Raw genomic sequence first — 15,141 nt, forward strand, 5'->3', positions numbered from 1 at the left:
ATAGCTTTGGTCTCTTTGAGCTCTGCTGAGGTCCAGTGCAGTCGTGCCTAGTTTGTGTGTCCAGAGTGTTGGAGAGCTCAAAGTCAAGTCCTGCAGCCACCATCAAGTCAAGTAAGCTAAAGTCACAGCTTTATGTGTCAAGTCAGTCCCTGTCATCTGTCAAGTCAGTGGGGTCTGCATTCAATTGTCCAGTCCTACTACAAGTCCCAGCATGCCCTTAAGGTCTCTGAGTCACTGATCACCTCCTTGGGCCATGGCTAAACTGTATAGACTTTACCAACTGTCTACCCTCAGTAAAGCTACCATTGTCCGTAACGTGGCGTCAAAGACTTTATTGCCCCCGTGCCTAGCCCAGCATACAGCAGTATACATTCTGGTAGTTATAGGCTAAACCACGCCCTGGCATCACGAACACAAGGGATAAATGCCATCTGCCCCTAGGGGGACAACATCTGCCCTGCACCACACACCCCGCTACCAAAAACATTTGGCGTCACCAACAGGATACGGGCTTGCACCTCCCCTAGTCTGAACTATGTTCAATATTGTCTGCAAAAACCGCATGCCGATGCGATTTAAGTCTGCGCTAAAACCTGTATGGGACTTTGCAAGTGAAAAGTGTTTTACGCGTGGCGCTTGTGAAACAGAGGGGGAGGTGAAGAAAAGGTTATTTGCCATCGTGGATTGTAGAGAGTCGGTACCTTAAAGTGTTAATTGGGTCAGGTGTTTCCCGTGCGTGCGAGCGGTCGCAGCTCCACTCCATCAGTCCCCAGCGGCGACACCTCTCCAGCACAGTGAGGAGGAACCAAAAAGCTTCCCTGTGTTGCACAGGGGAAGACTTTCGACTCCATCAAAACAGGAAGTTCCCTGGGCGCAGCCATATTGGAGGTTCCGGCGGCTGCATCCAGCTCCGCTGTCTTCTATCAAACACCCGCTGCTGCGCAGACTCAGCAAACGCCAATGATTACCAGTATCAAGTCTCCGGTGCCGGTTACTATCAGCATTAATCCAATAGTGTCTGCAAGTCTGGTCACAAGACAAATTACTACTGGTTACCTGCAAAATAGAGGGGGAGCATTCATTATAGTACTCCCACTAGACTAAGCTGCTGCAGCACTTCAGCAATTATCTTAAAGGGGAAAGCACCTTATTCTTCTTAAAGTGACAGCGCACGCAAAATTCAACAAGATCAGAACCCAGCTCTCCAGATCAACCAGGCGACAGTGCCCCTCCATCTCCAGCAGCGGGATCATCACCTGCCCCAGTGGCCGGAATGTTGCCAGTTCTGCCTGCAGTCCACATCAACAACCCTGGTTTTCCAGCATCTGCACCGGTATTCATGGGGAACCCTGTCCTCCCTTCCTACAGTGGAGACCCCTGCACCCTGAAGGATTTCAAAGAGAGGATCCAGAGTTTGTTTTTCTTTTACTCTTTCCCTCCTAATCAACAGGTGCAATTGCTCACAGGACAACTACAGGAACCAGCGTTAAAGGAAGTCCACACCTGACCAGCCTCTGAGAAGGCAACTGTAGAGCAGATCTTTGAAGGATTGTACCAGGTATTTGAGTCCCATTCTCCATCGGAGGTACCTCTCTGGCTGTATGAAAGGTGACAGAAGCCAGGTGAGACCTTGAGAGCATGTCCTGTAGCCCTACAAAATGCCCTAGAGACTGTTCAAAAACTAGATTGTATAACTCCCGAGCAGAGCAACTAGGTGTTAATGGACAGATTTATTGATGGGGCTCATAATAAGTGTGACAAAGCCCAGCTGCGAATGTTAGCGGTTCAAAACCCCAACTTGTCATTCCCCGCTTCATGAGACTGGCTATCCAAGTGATTGAGTCTGGGACTGAGTAAGAAGAAGCTTGTCTACCTGTCCAAGAGCCATTAGGGACGATAGCCAGACCTATACCACCACCATCACCAGTCCCGCCCCACTGTCACCTGCTTTGCCAGTCACCGCAGCATCAGATTTACAGAGTGTTAGGCAGGACATTGAAAAACTGACAAAGGCTGTAAAGGAGCTGTGAAGGAGGTCCGCCCCAGCTAACCGTGAACCGCCCCTACCAAGAAAACCTGCTCCTGCTCCCCGCAACTTCAACCCCTGCAACCCTCCGCCTAATAGACCCTCAGGGACTCAAAGACCCTTTTCTACCGATTATAAACCGGGACATTGGAAAATGCAGTGTTGGGATTTAAACGGATTTCCCCTGAGGTTGCGGACCAGCCCTCTGGAAAACAGTCATCAGGTTCAATCCCCGAACGACTTCAGTCAGGACTCTCACTTTATATCACCTCCTGCCCCTATGTAAAAATTATTTTAGAAGGTGTACAGTTGGAGGCGTTGATAGACATAAAAATGTTTTCTATCAGCATTGGGATGCCAGTTTATTGTGTGAACCAGAGGATGTTAACTTCAGAGTAGTCGCGTGCCAGAGCGCTGAAATTTAAAGGGCCAGTATGCCCATAGTTAGTTGTTGCACCTGACTACATTATAAAGACCCTGCACCTCCCACACTTCCCTGCCGGATCTTCAGTGCCCCAAGCCTTAGATTAAGCGACCATTATAGCCTGTTAGCCTTACCCGTGTATCCAGACCTTCCGCTACATTATTAGACTCTGCACCTTTGCCGCCTGCCTTGACCTTCTGCTACGCTTGACTACGTTACTGCCTTATCCTTCGGTACCTCGCTTAGCCCAGGTACCTGTGTGGTTGGGGGTAGCGACCTGGGTGTTGCCTGCCGCAGAAAGACCATCCTGCCTTGTGGCGGGCTCTGGTGAAGACCAGCACCTTAAACTCCGCTCCCCTAATACGGTCCGAGTCATCAGCCACACAGGTTAGAGGATCCACATCCAGCTTCGTTACAACTACCCCAATGGACCAAGTCAAGGGAGTCATCTATGTCGCCAAAAGGTACCAAGAAAAAGACGGAACCATCCGCTTCTGTGTCGTCTACAGGAAACTGAACAATCTCACACATAAGGATGCTTATCTTCTGCCAAGGATCGAGGAGTTACTCACAGCCCTCGGGTCTGCTACTTACTTCTCCACCCTGGAATTAATCAGCGGATATTGGAAAGTGCCCATGGCCGTAGAAGACCGGGAGAAACCACCTTCGTGACACCCATGGGACTGTTGGAGCTTAAAAGTATGCCATTTGGGCTATGTAATGTCCCTGCTATGTTTCAGCATTTGATGGAAAGGTGCCTGGGCCATCCAAATTTTCAAAGTGTCCTATTGTACCTGGACAATGTCATTGTGTATTCCAAGTCCTACCAGGAACACCTCAGTCATCTGTCAGACGTCTTCCAAGTCCTGATCAAGCATGGGCTGAAGATCAAGCCGTCAAAGTGTCACTTGCTCAAACCTCAAGTATACTACCTGGATCATGTTGTCAGCGCCGCGGGAGTCCAGCCCAGTCCTGAAAAGGTGGAAGTTGTAAAGAACTGGCCTACCCCACGCACGGTGAAAGATGTCAGGAGCTTCCTGGGATTTGCCGGCTACTACCACCGCTTCATTCCCCGCTTTGCCCAGAATGCAGGACCCCTCACAGCTCTCTTACGGGGTACGGCGAAGGAGAACTACAATGGGAAACTGCCTGTTGAATGGGCCAATGAGCAAGAGACATCGTTCCGAGCTCTTAAACGTCTGCTGACAGAACCACCCATCCTGGCGTACCCAGACTACAGACAGCCATTCTGGTTATATCCCTATACCAGTTTCGAAGGTCTGGGAGCTGTCCTGTTCCAAATCCAGGAAGGGCAAGAGCGAGTAGTTGCCCATGCCAGTCGTAACCTTCTAGGAGCAGAGAAGAATGATCCAAACTACAGCTCATTCAAGTTAGAACTTCTTGCCCTGGTATGGGCCGTAATCAAAAATTTCAGAGACTTCTTGGCTGCCACGCCATTTACTGTTTACATGGATAATAATCCGTTGGCCCACCTGAACACTGCCAAGTTGGGTGCCATTGAAAAACGTTGGGCTTCAAGATTAGCCAATTACAGTTTCACCATCAAGTACAGAAGAGGCAAGTCGAATGTCAATGCCGATGTATTGTCTCAGATGACCCCTGGCGAAGAACCCCCTGTCAAAGACATGTGGGAGGACATGGAGATGCCCCCATTTTATCAACAGTTTGTGAACCAGAATGTTGTGACCGCCCAGATGGACAGTGAACCCAGGTCTGAAAAGGTTAAAGAAGACCTTTACACCTGGAAGACTCTTCAAGATGAAAGTCGAGTCATGGGAGATCAGTTAGACTACCTTCTGGCAAAAAAGGTAACAACCCGTCTACACGGGCCCAGTGTGGTTATGAGCTGAAACGTCTGTAGCTCCAGAGAAAGCGACTGTTTGTGCACAAAGGGCTGTTGTGCCGAAATTCTTTGGATCCGGTTTCTGGTGATCGACTTCATCAGATTCTGGTTCCCCAAAGAGACGAGGCGATGGTCCTCAATGCATACAATAAGATATGAGGGAATTGAAGCTGGTGAAACTGAATTGATTACGAATTTCATGAAAAATTTCGATTTACAACAAATGTGAATATTGCACCCATTCTATCATGCAAATAGCTTCATTAAACTCCGTTTAGTGCGGTCCAGGCTCCAGGGCATCTAAAATTGCGGATCCACATGTGAGGATTTGGGGCAAGGAACTTTGGGAGGGTGGGAAGGCAAGGCGGGTAGGCAGGATGACCCTGAATAACATGCGGGATGTAGCCTATCAGCAGACAGTCACCCCTGTGATGTCACAGCCCTATATAATCAGCAGCCATATTGCGGCCAGTCACTTCATTCATTACACTGCAGAGAGATAGGACGGACAGCCTTTGTGTGTGTGTTACACAGAAAACCTTTTTCCAGCAGTATTTCACCTCCTACTCATATCAGCTTTCTGGTGGACAGAGAGCAGTGCTTTTTTCACTGAAAAGGATTTTTACTGCAGCCATTAACCTCCCAGTTACTTTCTACAGCATTGTATTACAGAGAGGGGCAGAGAGCTATGTGTTGCCTCATACATTTCAACAAGCTGCCTCAACTTCATAAACCTTAGCAGAGGAAGCAGGAATATCTTTTTAGCACATATCTGTGTCTTTGTTCCACAACAAATCATCTACTAGTTATATAGTCTATAGACTGTATGATACTCAGCAGTCCATTCCTAATAGTCTTTGACAGAGTGCAATTTTGTGTTTAGTACACAGCTTTTTTGTGCTGCAGTACTGTTGTGTACTGCTGGTGTTGTGCAAAAATATGTTTTTTTAAGCATACTGTAACGCATTTTTCTGCTCTCATAAGTGCATACCACATATGTACATCTAAGTAGTGTACTATTATGTAGCTGTTAATCTGTCAAGGATCTAGATACTGTGAAAGTCCAGGCAAAAGTAATCACTGGCTGCTTTTTTTCTCCAATACTTTTTTTAAGCATACTGTAGCGCATTTTTCTGCCTTCATAAGTGCATACCACATACATACGTCTAAGTATTGTACTATTTTGTACCTGTTAATCTGTCAAGGGCCTAGATACTGTGAAAGGCCAGGCAAAAGTTCTCACCGGCTGATGTTGTACTCAAATACTTTCTTAAGTGTACTAAAGCGCATTTTTATGCCCTCATAAGTCCATACCACTTATGTACATCTAAGTAGTGTACTGTTTTGTACCTGTAAATCTGTCAAGGTCCTAGATATTGTGAAAGGACAGCCAAAAGTAATCACCGGCTGGTGTTTTACTCCAATACATTTTTTTAAACATACTGTAGCGCATTTTCTGCCCTCATAAGTGCATACCACATACGTACATCTAAGTAGTGTACTATTTTCTACCTGATAATATGTCAAGGGCCTAGATACTGTGAAAGTCCAGGCAAAAGCAATCACCGGCTGGAGTTTTACTCTAATACGTTTTTTTAAGCGTACTGTAGCGCATTTTTCTTCCCTCATAAGTGCATACCACATACATGCATCTAAGTAGTGTACTATTTTGTACGAGTAACACTTGCCAATAAAGGAATTAATAGTGCGAGAGTAGGGCCTTACAGTGGAAGTTTTTACCCCCACCTGTTACAACGGACCATACATTGTTCCCTTCCTCCTTTTAGAGGTCTTTGCATCGCATAAATACTTGGTAGTATTGGTGGCACATGGTGTTTTTTGCACACCTTTCCTTTTGTTAGATATAAAAAAAAAATTAGGATCCATGTATTTTATCTTTAGAAAAGGTACGTTTTACATAATGCAAATCCTCAATACTTACTTGTGCACACCAATACTTTGAGAAAAAAAAACTTTTCTTCTGCCTACCTGCCTCAGCTACTATTCTATTCCTTCCCCCTCGCTGATGCCACACATCTGATGCCAAGTTCTCCTTCTTTCACCCACCTTCGTCACGGGTACCGGTTTTGCCACCCATCGCACCACTTTGTCACTGGGTCACATTAAGGACTCCTGATGCTGCTAATGCCACCTCCAGGCTTTCTCATTCAGCCACTATATGGTCTCCATGCTTCTGCAAACTCCAGGCTGTGCCAGTAAGCCACTATATGGTCTCCTCATGCTTCAGCTAACTCCAGGCTGTACCATTCAGACACTGTATGGTCTCCTCATGCTGCCACAAACTCCAGGCTGTGCCACTCAGCCACTATATGTTCTACTCATGCTGCCGCCAACTCCAGGCTGTGCCATTTGGCCACTATATGGTCTCCTCATGCTTCAGCCAACTCCAGGCTGTGCCATTCAGACACTATATGGTCTCCTCATGCTGCTACAAACTCCAGGCTGTGCCATTCAGCCACTATATGTTCTACTCATGCTGCCGCCAACTCCAGGCTGTGCCATTCGGCCACTACATGGTCTCCTCATGCTTCAGACAACTCCAGGCTGTGCCATTCAGCCACTATATGGTCTCCTCATGCTTCACCACCTCCAGGCTGTGCCATTCAGCCACTATATGGTCTCCTCATGCTTCATCCACCTCCAGGCTGTGCCATTCAGACACTATATGGTCTCCTCATGCTGCCAGGAACTCCAGGCTGTGCCAATCAGCCATTTATGTTCTACTCCGGCTGCCGTCAACTCCAGGCTGTGCCATTCAGACACTATGGTCTCCTCATGCTTCAGCCAACTCAAGGCTATGCCATTTAGCCCCTATATGGTCTCTTCATGCTTGAGCCACCTCCAGGCTGTGCCATTCAGACACTATAAGGTCTCCTCATGCTTCACCACCTCCAGGTTGTGCCATTTAGCCACTATATGGTATCCTCATGCTTCAGCCACCTTCAGGCTGTGCCATTCAGACACTATATGTTCTACTCATGCTGCCGCCAACTCAAGGCTGTGCCTTACATTCACTATATGGTCTCCTCATGCTTCAGCCAACTCCAGGCTGTGCCACTCAGACACTATATGGTCTCCTCATGCTTCACCACCTCCAGGCTGTGCCACTCAGACACTATATGGTCTCCTCATGCTTCATCCACCTCCAGGCTTTGCCATTCAGACACTATATGGTCTCCTCATGCTTCACCACCTCCAGACTGTGCCATTCAGCCACTATATAGTCTCCTCATGCTTCATCCACCTCCAGGCTGTGCCATTCAGACACTATATGGTCTCCTCATGCTGCCATAAACTCCAGGCTGTGCCAATCAGCCATTATATGTTCTTCTCCTGCTGCCCTCAACTCCAGGCTGTGCCATTCAGCCACTACAGTATATGGTCTCCTCATGCTTCAGCCACCTCCAGGCTGTGCCATTCAGACACTATATGGTCTCCTTATGTTGCCACAGACTCCAGGCTGTGCCACTCAGCCACTATATGTTCTACTCATACTGCTGCCAACTCCAGGCTGTTCCATTCAGCCTCTATATGGTATCCTCATGCTTCCACAGACTCCAGGCTTTGCCATTCAGCCACTATATGTTCTACTCATGCTGCACCAACTCCAGGTTGTGCCATTCAGCCACTATATGGTCTCCTCATGCTTCACCCCCTCCAGGCTGTGCCATTCAGCCACTTTATTGTCTACTCATGCTTCAGCCAACTCCAGGCTGTGCCATTCAGTAACTATATGGCATCCTCATGCTTCAGCCACCTTCAGGCTGTGCCATTCAGACACTATATGGTCTCCTCATGCTGTCACAGACTGACTCCAGGCTGTGCCATTCAGCCACTATATGTTCTACTCATGCTGCCGCCAACTCCAGACTGTGCCATTAAACCACTATATGGTCTCCTCATGCTTCAGCCACCTCCAGTTTGTGCCATTCAGCCACTATATGGTCTCTTCATGCTTTAGCCAACTCCAGGCTGTGCCATTCAGACACTATATGGTCTCCTCATGCTTCACCACCTCCATGCTGTGCCATTCAGACACTATATGTTCTCCTTAAGCTTCAGCCACCTCCAGTTTGTGCCATTCAGCCACTATATGGTCTCTTCATGCTTTAGCCAACTCTAGGCTGTGCCATTCAGACACTATATGGTCTCCTCATGCTTCACCACCTCCATGCTGTGCCATTCAGACACTATATGTTCTCCTCATGCTTCAGCCAACTCTAGGCTGTGACATTCAGCCAATATATGGTCTCCTCATGCTGCCACAAACTCCAGGCGGTCATTCAGCCACTATGGGGTCTCCTCACACTGATGCCACCTCCAGGCTCTGTCATTGTGCCACCATGTGACATGGGACTTCTTGTTAGATTTGGCCCTTTGCAACCACACAATTCATCTTTTAATCTAAGGGATTGTGAAGACCTATTTTCTACTCATGCTGCCGCCAGCTCCAGGCTGTGTCATTGTGCTATCATATGGTCTGTTTATGCTGTTGGCACCTTAAATTAAATTTTTAGCATTTTAATATCTAAAATCTTCAATCAAAAATTTCAAAAATATCTATAATCTTCTCTATCGTGAGGCCCTATGGTCTTGTCAGGCTGTTGCCTCCTCCATACTGGGTCGTTCTGCCACTATATGGTGTCCTCATGCTGCCGCCAATTCCATGCTGTGTCATTCGGCCAGATTATGGTTTCCTCAAGCTTCTGCCTCCTCTAGGATCTGTCATTGTGCCGCTATGTGAATCTTAGATTGGGTTTTGTGGTCACACAGTATTAGTTCAAAGTAAACACCAGAATTTTAAACTTGGGAATCTAATATAAATCTTAAATTTAAATTTAAAAAAATGTATGTAATATTTTCAAGACTGAGGCCCTATGGTCGTCTACGTCATATTATCTGTGGAATTATCACAAGAATCCAATGGAACAGCTTGGAGCAATAACAATGAACCATAACTGATTAAATGAAACATTCACACTTTCATAGTCAGGGGGGCGTTGAGAGGCAGGGGCTGGAACAGGTTGTATCTCGCCTGGCGGAGGACCGCCAGCTCAATGCTCACCAGAATGGGTACTCAAAAAATTTAAATAAATTGAAAATAAATTAAATTTAAATAAAATTACATAAAAAATCTCTTTATTCTCTTCAATTTTGACACCATATGGTCTCCCTGGTGCCACATCGACGCTCTGCAGCAGTGATTCTAATAGCAATGCCTGTAATCTGCATGTCATATTGAATAACAGCATTATTTCACTAACACAGCACACTCCCAATGCGTGTTAGGACAAGACAAAGTGCTCTACACCCCTATTGAGGCTCTCTGTAGGCCAGAAATAGCTATTTTTAATAGCGATTTGCCGCAAATAAATTCAGCCGAATCAAATTGGCCGAATCAAATTTTCTAAAGTTCGCTCATCTCTACATACCATGATCAGTCAGGACATTTTGGAGTCCACAAGACCGAAGCTACCGTCAGACGAAAATTCTATTGGATCGGAATGCGGAACGACATTGAGAAATGTTGCAGTGAATGTGCTGTCACCAAGAACATGCATAAGGACGCAAGAGCACCCAGAGTGAAAGGCCTAATCAGTTGGATGTGCTAGACCATATCAAGTTGTCTCCTACCCGGTCCGGGTACACTTAGCTCTCACCATGGTAGATCACTACTCTAAATGGGTTGTCGTTGTCCCCGTCAAAGATCTTACAGCCAAGACAGCAGCCCAGATGTTCTACTCCAATTGGGTGCAAACCCTTGGGTGTCTGGAGTCTGTCCTAACGGAATGGGGAACGGCCTTAGAGGCCCAACTCTTCCAAGAGTTATGTCAATTCCATGCCTGCAAGAAACTCCAGACTACTGCTTATCACCCCCAGGGGAACGGCCTCTGTGAGTGCATCAACCAAGTCTTTATCCACATGTTGCAAACTGCCTCTGTGTGAAGACAAGAAGAGTGGCCCCGACTGCTGCCCAAATTATTGGAGATCTATAATAACACAGTCAACTGTTCTACGGGGTGCACCTCTTTCTACTTGATGATGGGGCGCCATGGACAGCTGACTAAAGACCGAACATTTGGGCTCCAAGCCTCATTCAACAACTCTCTGCAAGCCTCCCTGGAGTGGGTCTCAGACCACCAGAGAAGAATCCAAGAGGCCAAAGATATTGCCAGCAAGAAGATGGGCGAGGCCCAGCAGAGACAACAGGAGGATTATAACTGTCATGCTTCTGCCAAACCACTTCAGTTGGGCAATAAAGTCTGGCTGCGAAAGTTTCCAAGGACCCACAGGTTAGACTCTATCTGGGAGACAGAACCGTATGCGGTGACGGCCATACCCTATCCGGACTCTGATGTATGGGAAGTACAAAAGCTTGGGTATGAGTCACAAGATGTTCACCGAAACCGAATCAAATTGTGTCTGAAAGAAGATCTTCCAGTGCTCCGAGCATCACCTCCTCCAGCTTTCAGAATGGTGAGAGAATATGTCCCAGGCAAGGGAATCCACCCATCCATGAATTTCCTAATGTTTTCTCAAACTTAGCCTGCGATCTTCTGTGTCTCACCAATCCTGGGGCCGATTCAACCAACACTAGTCTCCACACCAGTCCCAGTCTTGTCACCATTGGCTCCGGCCTATACACCAGTTTCTAGAGTAGCAACTCAGTCTCCAGCCTCTCCAGTGCAGATGCCATCAACTCTGGGTCCCGCCAGCCCTGGACCAATACCCGCTCTTGAATTCGTCGAGGAAAAGTTAGCTGCAGCTTCAGAGGCTCTAAGGGCTCCCAAAGATGCAATAGTTCCAGATTACCCTGAAGTGGTGTTGCGTGGGTCCCAACGGTCGACACAAAGACAAATTCCTGACAGGTAGAAGGATTAACTCATAATGTAAAGTTATGTACCACACATAGTCAGTTCACATATGGTAAAAGTTGTCCACACATATGCAAATAGTTAAAGGGGTACTCTGGTGAAAAACTTTATTTTTTTTTAAATCAACTGGTGCCAGAAAATTAAACAGATGTGTAAATTACTTTTATTAAAAAATCTTAATCCTTCCTGTACTTATTAGCTGCTGAATACTACAGCGGAAATTCTTTTATTTTTGAAACACAGAGCTGTCTGCTGACATCATGAGCACAGTGCTCTCTGCTGACATCTCTGTCCATTTTAGGAACTGTCCAGAACAGCATATGTTTGCTATGGGGATTTCCTTTTACTCTGGACAGTTCCTAAAATGGACAGAGATGTCGGCAGAGAGCACTGTGCTCATGATGTCAGCAGACAGCTCTGTGTTTCAAACGGAAAATAATTTCCACTGTAGTATTCAGCAGCTAATAAGTACAGGAAGGATTAAAGGGTACCTCTCATCAAAAAAACTTTTGATATATTATAGATTAATGTATGCAGAATAACTTCACAATTGCATGTTTTAAAAAAATATGCTTCTTTCTATTTAATTTTCCACTTTGAAGAAATTACCACTAGGGGTCTCCCTACCAGTCCTGGCAGCAAGCATTTCAGACTCATGCTGGAGTCCTAAACACTACGAGCTGCCAGTCTGCTTTGTTCACAAAGGAGAACACTCAAAGCTGCCAGCCTGCTTTGTTCACAGCCTGTTTGGCTGTGAACAAAGCAGGCTGGCAGCTCTGAGTGTTTAGGACTCCAGCATGAGTCAGAAATGCTTGCTGACAGGACTGATCGGGAAAAATACAATAGAAAGAAGCATATTTTTCATTAACATGCTATGGGAAAGTTATTCAACATTCATTAATCTAAAATATATCAAAAGTTTATTTGATGAGAGGTACCCTTTAAGATTTTTTAATAGAAGTAATTTACAAATCTGTTTAACTTTCTGGCACCAGTTGATTTAAAGAAAAAAAAGTTTTTCACCGGAGTACCCCTTTAAGATAGGACTGTAACATTATTTGTTGCCCAGTCCACAAGTTCTAAATATATACAGTTATGTGTTTAATGTTTTCTCTCCTGTCCATGTGTACAGGGTACTCTACCAGCCAGAGAGTTCACCTGATATCTAGACAATGCACGTTAAGCGACAGAATTAATAAATGTAGAGGTAACACTGTTGTATAGTGCCAGCAAGCCCTTAACCCCTTAAGGACTCAGGGATTTTCAGTTTTTGCACTTTCGTTTTTTCCTCCTTACCTTTTAAAAATCATAACCCTTTCAATTTTCCACCTAAAAATCTATATTATGGCTTATTTTTTGCATCACCAATTCTTCTTTGCAGTGACATTAGTTATTTTACCCAGAAATTCACAGCAAAACGGAAAAAAAATCATTGTGCGACAAAATCGAAGAAAAAACGCCATTTTGCTAATTTTGGGGGCTTCCGTTTCTACGCAGTGCATATTTCGGTAAAAATGACACCTTATCATTATTCTGTAGGTCCATACGGTTGAAATGATACCCTACTTATATAGGTTTGATTTTGTCATACTTCTGGAAAAAATCATAACTACATGCAGGAAAATGTATATGTTTAAAAATGTCATCTTCTGACCCCTATAACTTTTTTATTTTTCCACGTACAGGGCGGTATGAGGACTCATTTTTTGCACTGTGATCTGAGGTTTTTATTGGTATGATTTTTGTTTTGATCTGACTTTTTGATCACTTTTTATTCATTTTTTAATGGTATAAAAAGTGACCAAAAATACGCTTTTTTGGACTTTGGAATTTTTTTGCACGTACGCCATTGACCGTGCGGTTTAATTAATGATATATTTTTATAGTTCTGACATTTACGCATGCGGCGAGACCACATATGTTTATTTTTTTTATTTACACTGTTTTATTTTTGTTATGGGAAAAGGGGGGTGATTCAAACTTTTATTAGGGAAGGGGTTAAATGACCTTTATTAACACTTTTTTTTTACTTTTTTTTTGCAGTGTTATAGGTCCCATAGGGACCTATAACACTGCACACACTGATCTCTCATGCTGATCACTGGCGTGTATTAATACGCCTGTGATCAGTGTTATTGGCGCTTGACTGCTCCTGCCTGGATCTCAGGCACGGAGCAGTCATTCGTTGATCGGACACCGAGGAGGCAGGTAAGGGCCCTCCCGGTGTCCTGTAAGCTGTTCGGGACGCCGCGATTTCACCGCGGCGGTCCCGAACAATCCGACTGAGCAGCCGGGATACTTTCACTTTCACTTCAAACGCGGCGGTCAGCTTTGATCGCCTTGTCTGAATGGTTAATACAGGGCATCACTGCGATCGGTGATCTCCTGTATTAGCCGCAGGTCCCGGCCATTGATAGCCGCCTGGACGAACCCGATATGACGCGGGGACACCGCGTCACACCGCGGCATATCGCGGGAGCCGGCGGAAGGCGTAAATATACGTCCTGCGTCGTTAAGGGGTTAAAGGGGTATTCCAGGAATTTTTTTTTTATTTGGCTATGCTACAAGGGCTGTAAAGTTAGTGTATTTCATAATAAAGTGTCTGTACCTGTGTGTGATGGTTTTCTGACAATTGTTCTGTGATTTTCACTCCAATGTTCATTTTTACCACCATACAAAATGACTGTTGTCTCAAATTTTTCCCAGCTTGCAATGCGGCCGAGACCTGACTCACTAGTCAGCTGATGACAGGGAGCCTGTCTGTTTCAATGGGTGGAGGGATCGCTTGGTTGGAGAGATCAATCTGAAACAGTGGTAGGTACCCTGATTGAAAACCACTGATTTGAATGGAGGCAGCTCATTTATGTTTCAATGGGTGGGGTGGCTGATGTGTGGGAGGGAGGAAGATGGAATTGTGGGATTTGTAGTCAAAAAAAGAAAAGTCAAACAGGAAGTAGCAGTTCACAAAAAGCTAGCCACAGTGTTATGGTAATCTCACAACATAACCATTTAGCCCCAAGCCAAGCGCAGATCCTTCCTAAGCATGTCCATTACTGCCTGCCAGGTACTTACTAAAATCACCTTATGGTGGATAACCCCTTTAAGGTCTCTGCATCACTGGTCACCTCCTTGGGCCCTGGCTGAACTGTATAGACTTTACCAACTGTCTACCCTCAGTAAAGCTACCGGTGTCCGTAACTTGGCGTCTGAGTCTTAATTGCCCACGTGTCTAGCCAAGGATCAAGCGGTATACCTTCGGGTGGTTATAGGCTAAACCCCGCCCTGGTGTCATGAATACATGGGGTTAATACCATCTGTCCCTAGGGTAACAAAATCTGCCCCGCACCACAAAACCCGCTACCACAACATTACTACAGAGATGACACACTGTAACAAACCCTCTTCTCATGTAATCACCTTATTACTAGGGTGGCACACTGTAACACATCTCCTCCTCATGTAACCACTTTACTACTACTCTGGTGACACACTGTAACAATCCCCCCCCCCCCCCCCCCTCATGTAACTGCCTTATTAATGGATTAACACACTGTAACAAACCTCTCCATGTAATCAACTTAATACTGGGGTGACACACAGAGGAGCAGAGGTCTCAACATACAACAAAAAAGAGGGAGGAGGGGCAGACCATCACCACTGCATCTTCTGTAATACTGCAGCCATTATAAAACAGATTTACCAACTCTATGGAGATTTATTAAAACCTGTGCGAAAGAAAAGTGGAGCAGTTGCCAATAGGAAGCTATCACATTTAAAAATGTGATAGAAAGTAGCAATCTGATTTGTTTCTATGAGCAACTGGTCAACTTTTTCTCTGTACAGGTTTTGATAAATCTCCCCCAATATGTACAAACTTAACAAACTATTACTAAGCAATTGTCATGAGATTTATCTTAATAAAATCATTAAT

General features: G+C 45.4%; 1 protein-coding gene across 5 annotated transcripts in view; it reads right to left on the reverse strand.

Moving 5' to 3' along the window:
* The window catches only part of MCHR2 (melanin concentrating hormone receptor 2), a 254,857-nt gene that overhangs the window by 161,201 nt on the left and 78,515 nt on the right, over window positions 1-15,141 (reverse strand). The gene's annotated exons all lie outside the window — the stretch shown is intronic.

This window comes from Hyla sarda, chromosome 3, assembly GCF_029499605.1.
Source record: "Hyla sarda isolate aHylSar1 chromosome 3, aHylSar1.hap1, whole genome shotgun sequence".
In the NCBI taxonomy this organism is placed as follows: Eukaryota; Metazoa; Chordata; class Amphibia; order Anura; family Hylidae; genus Hyla; species Hyla sarda.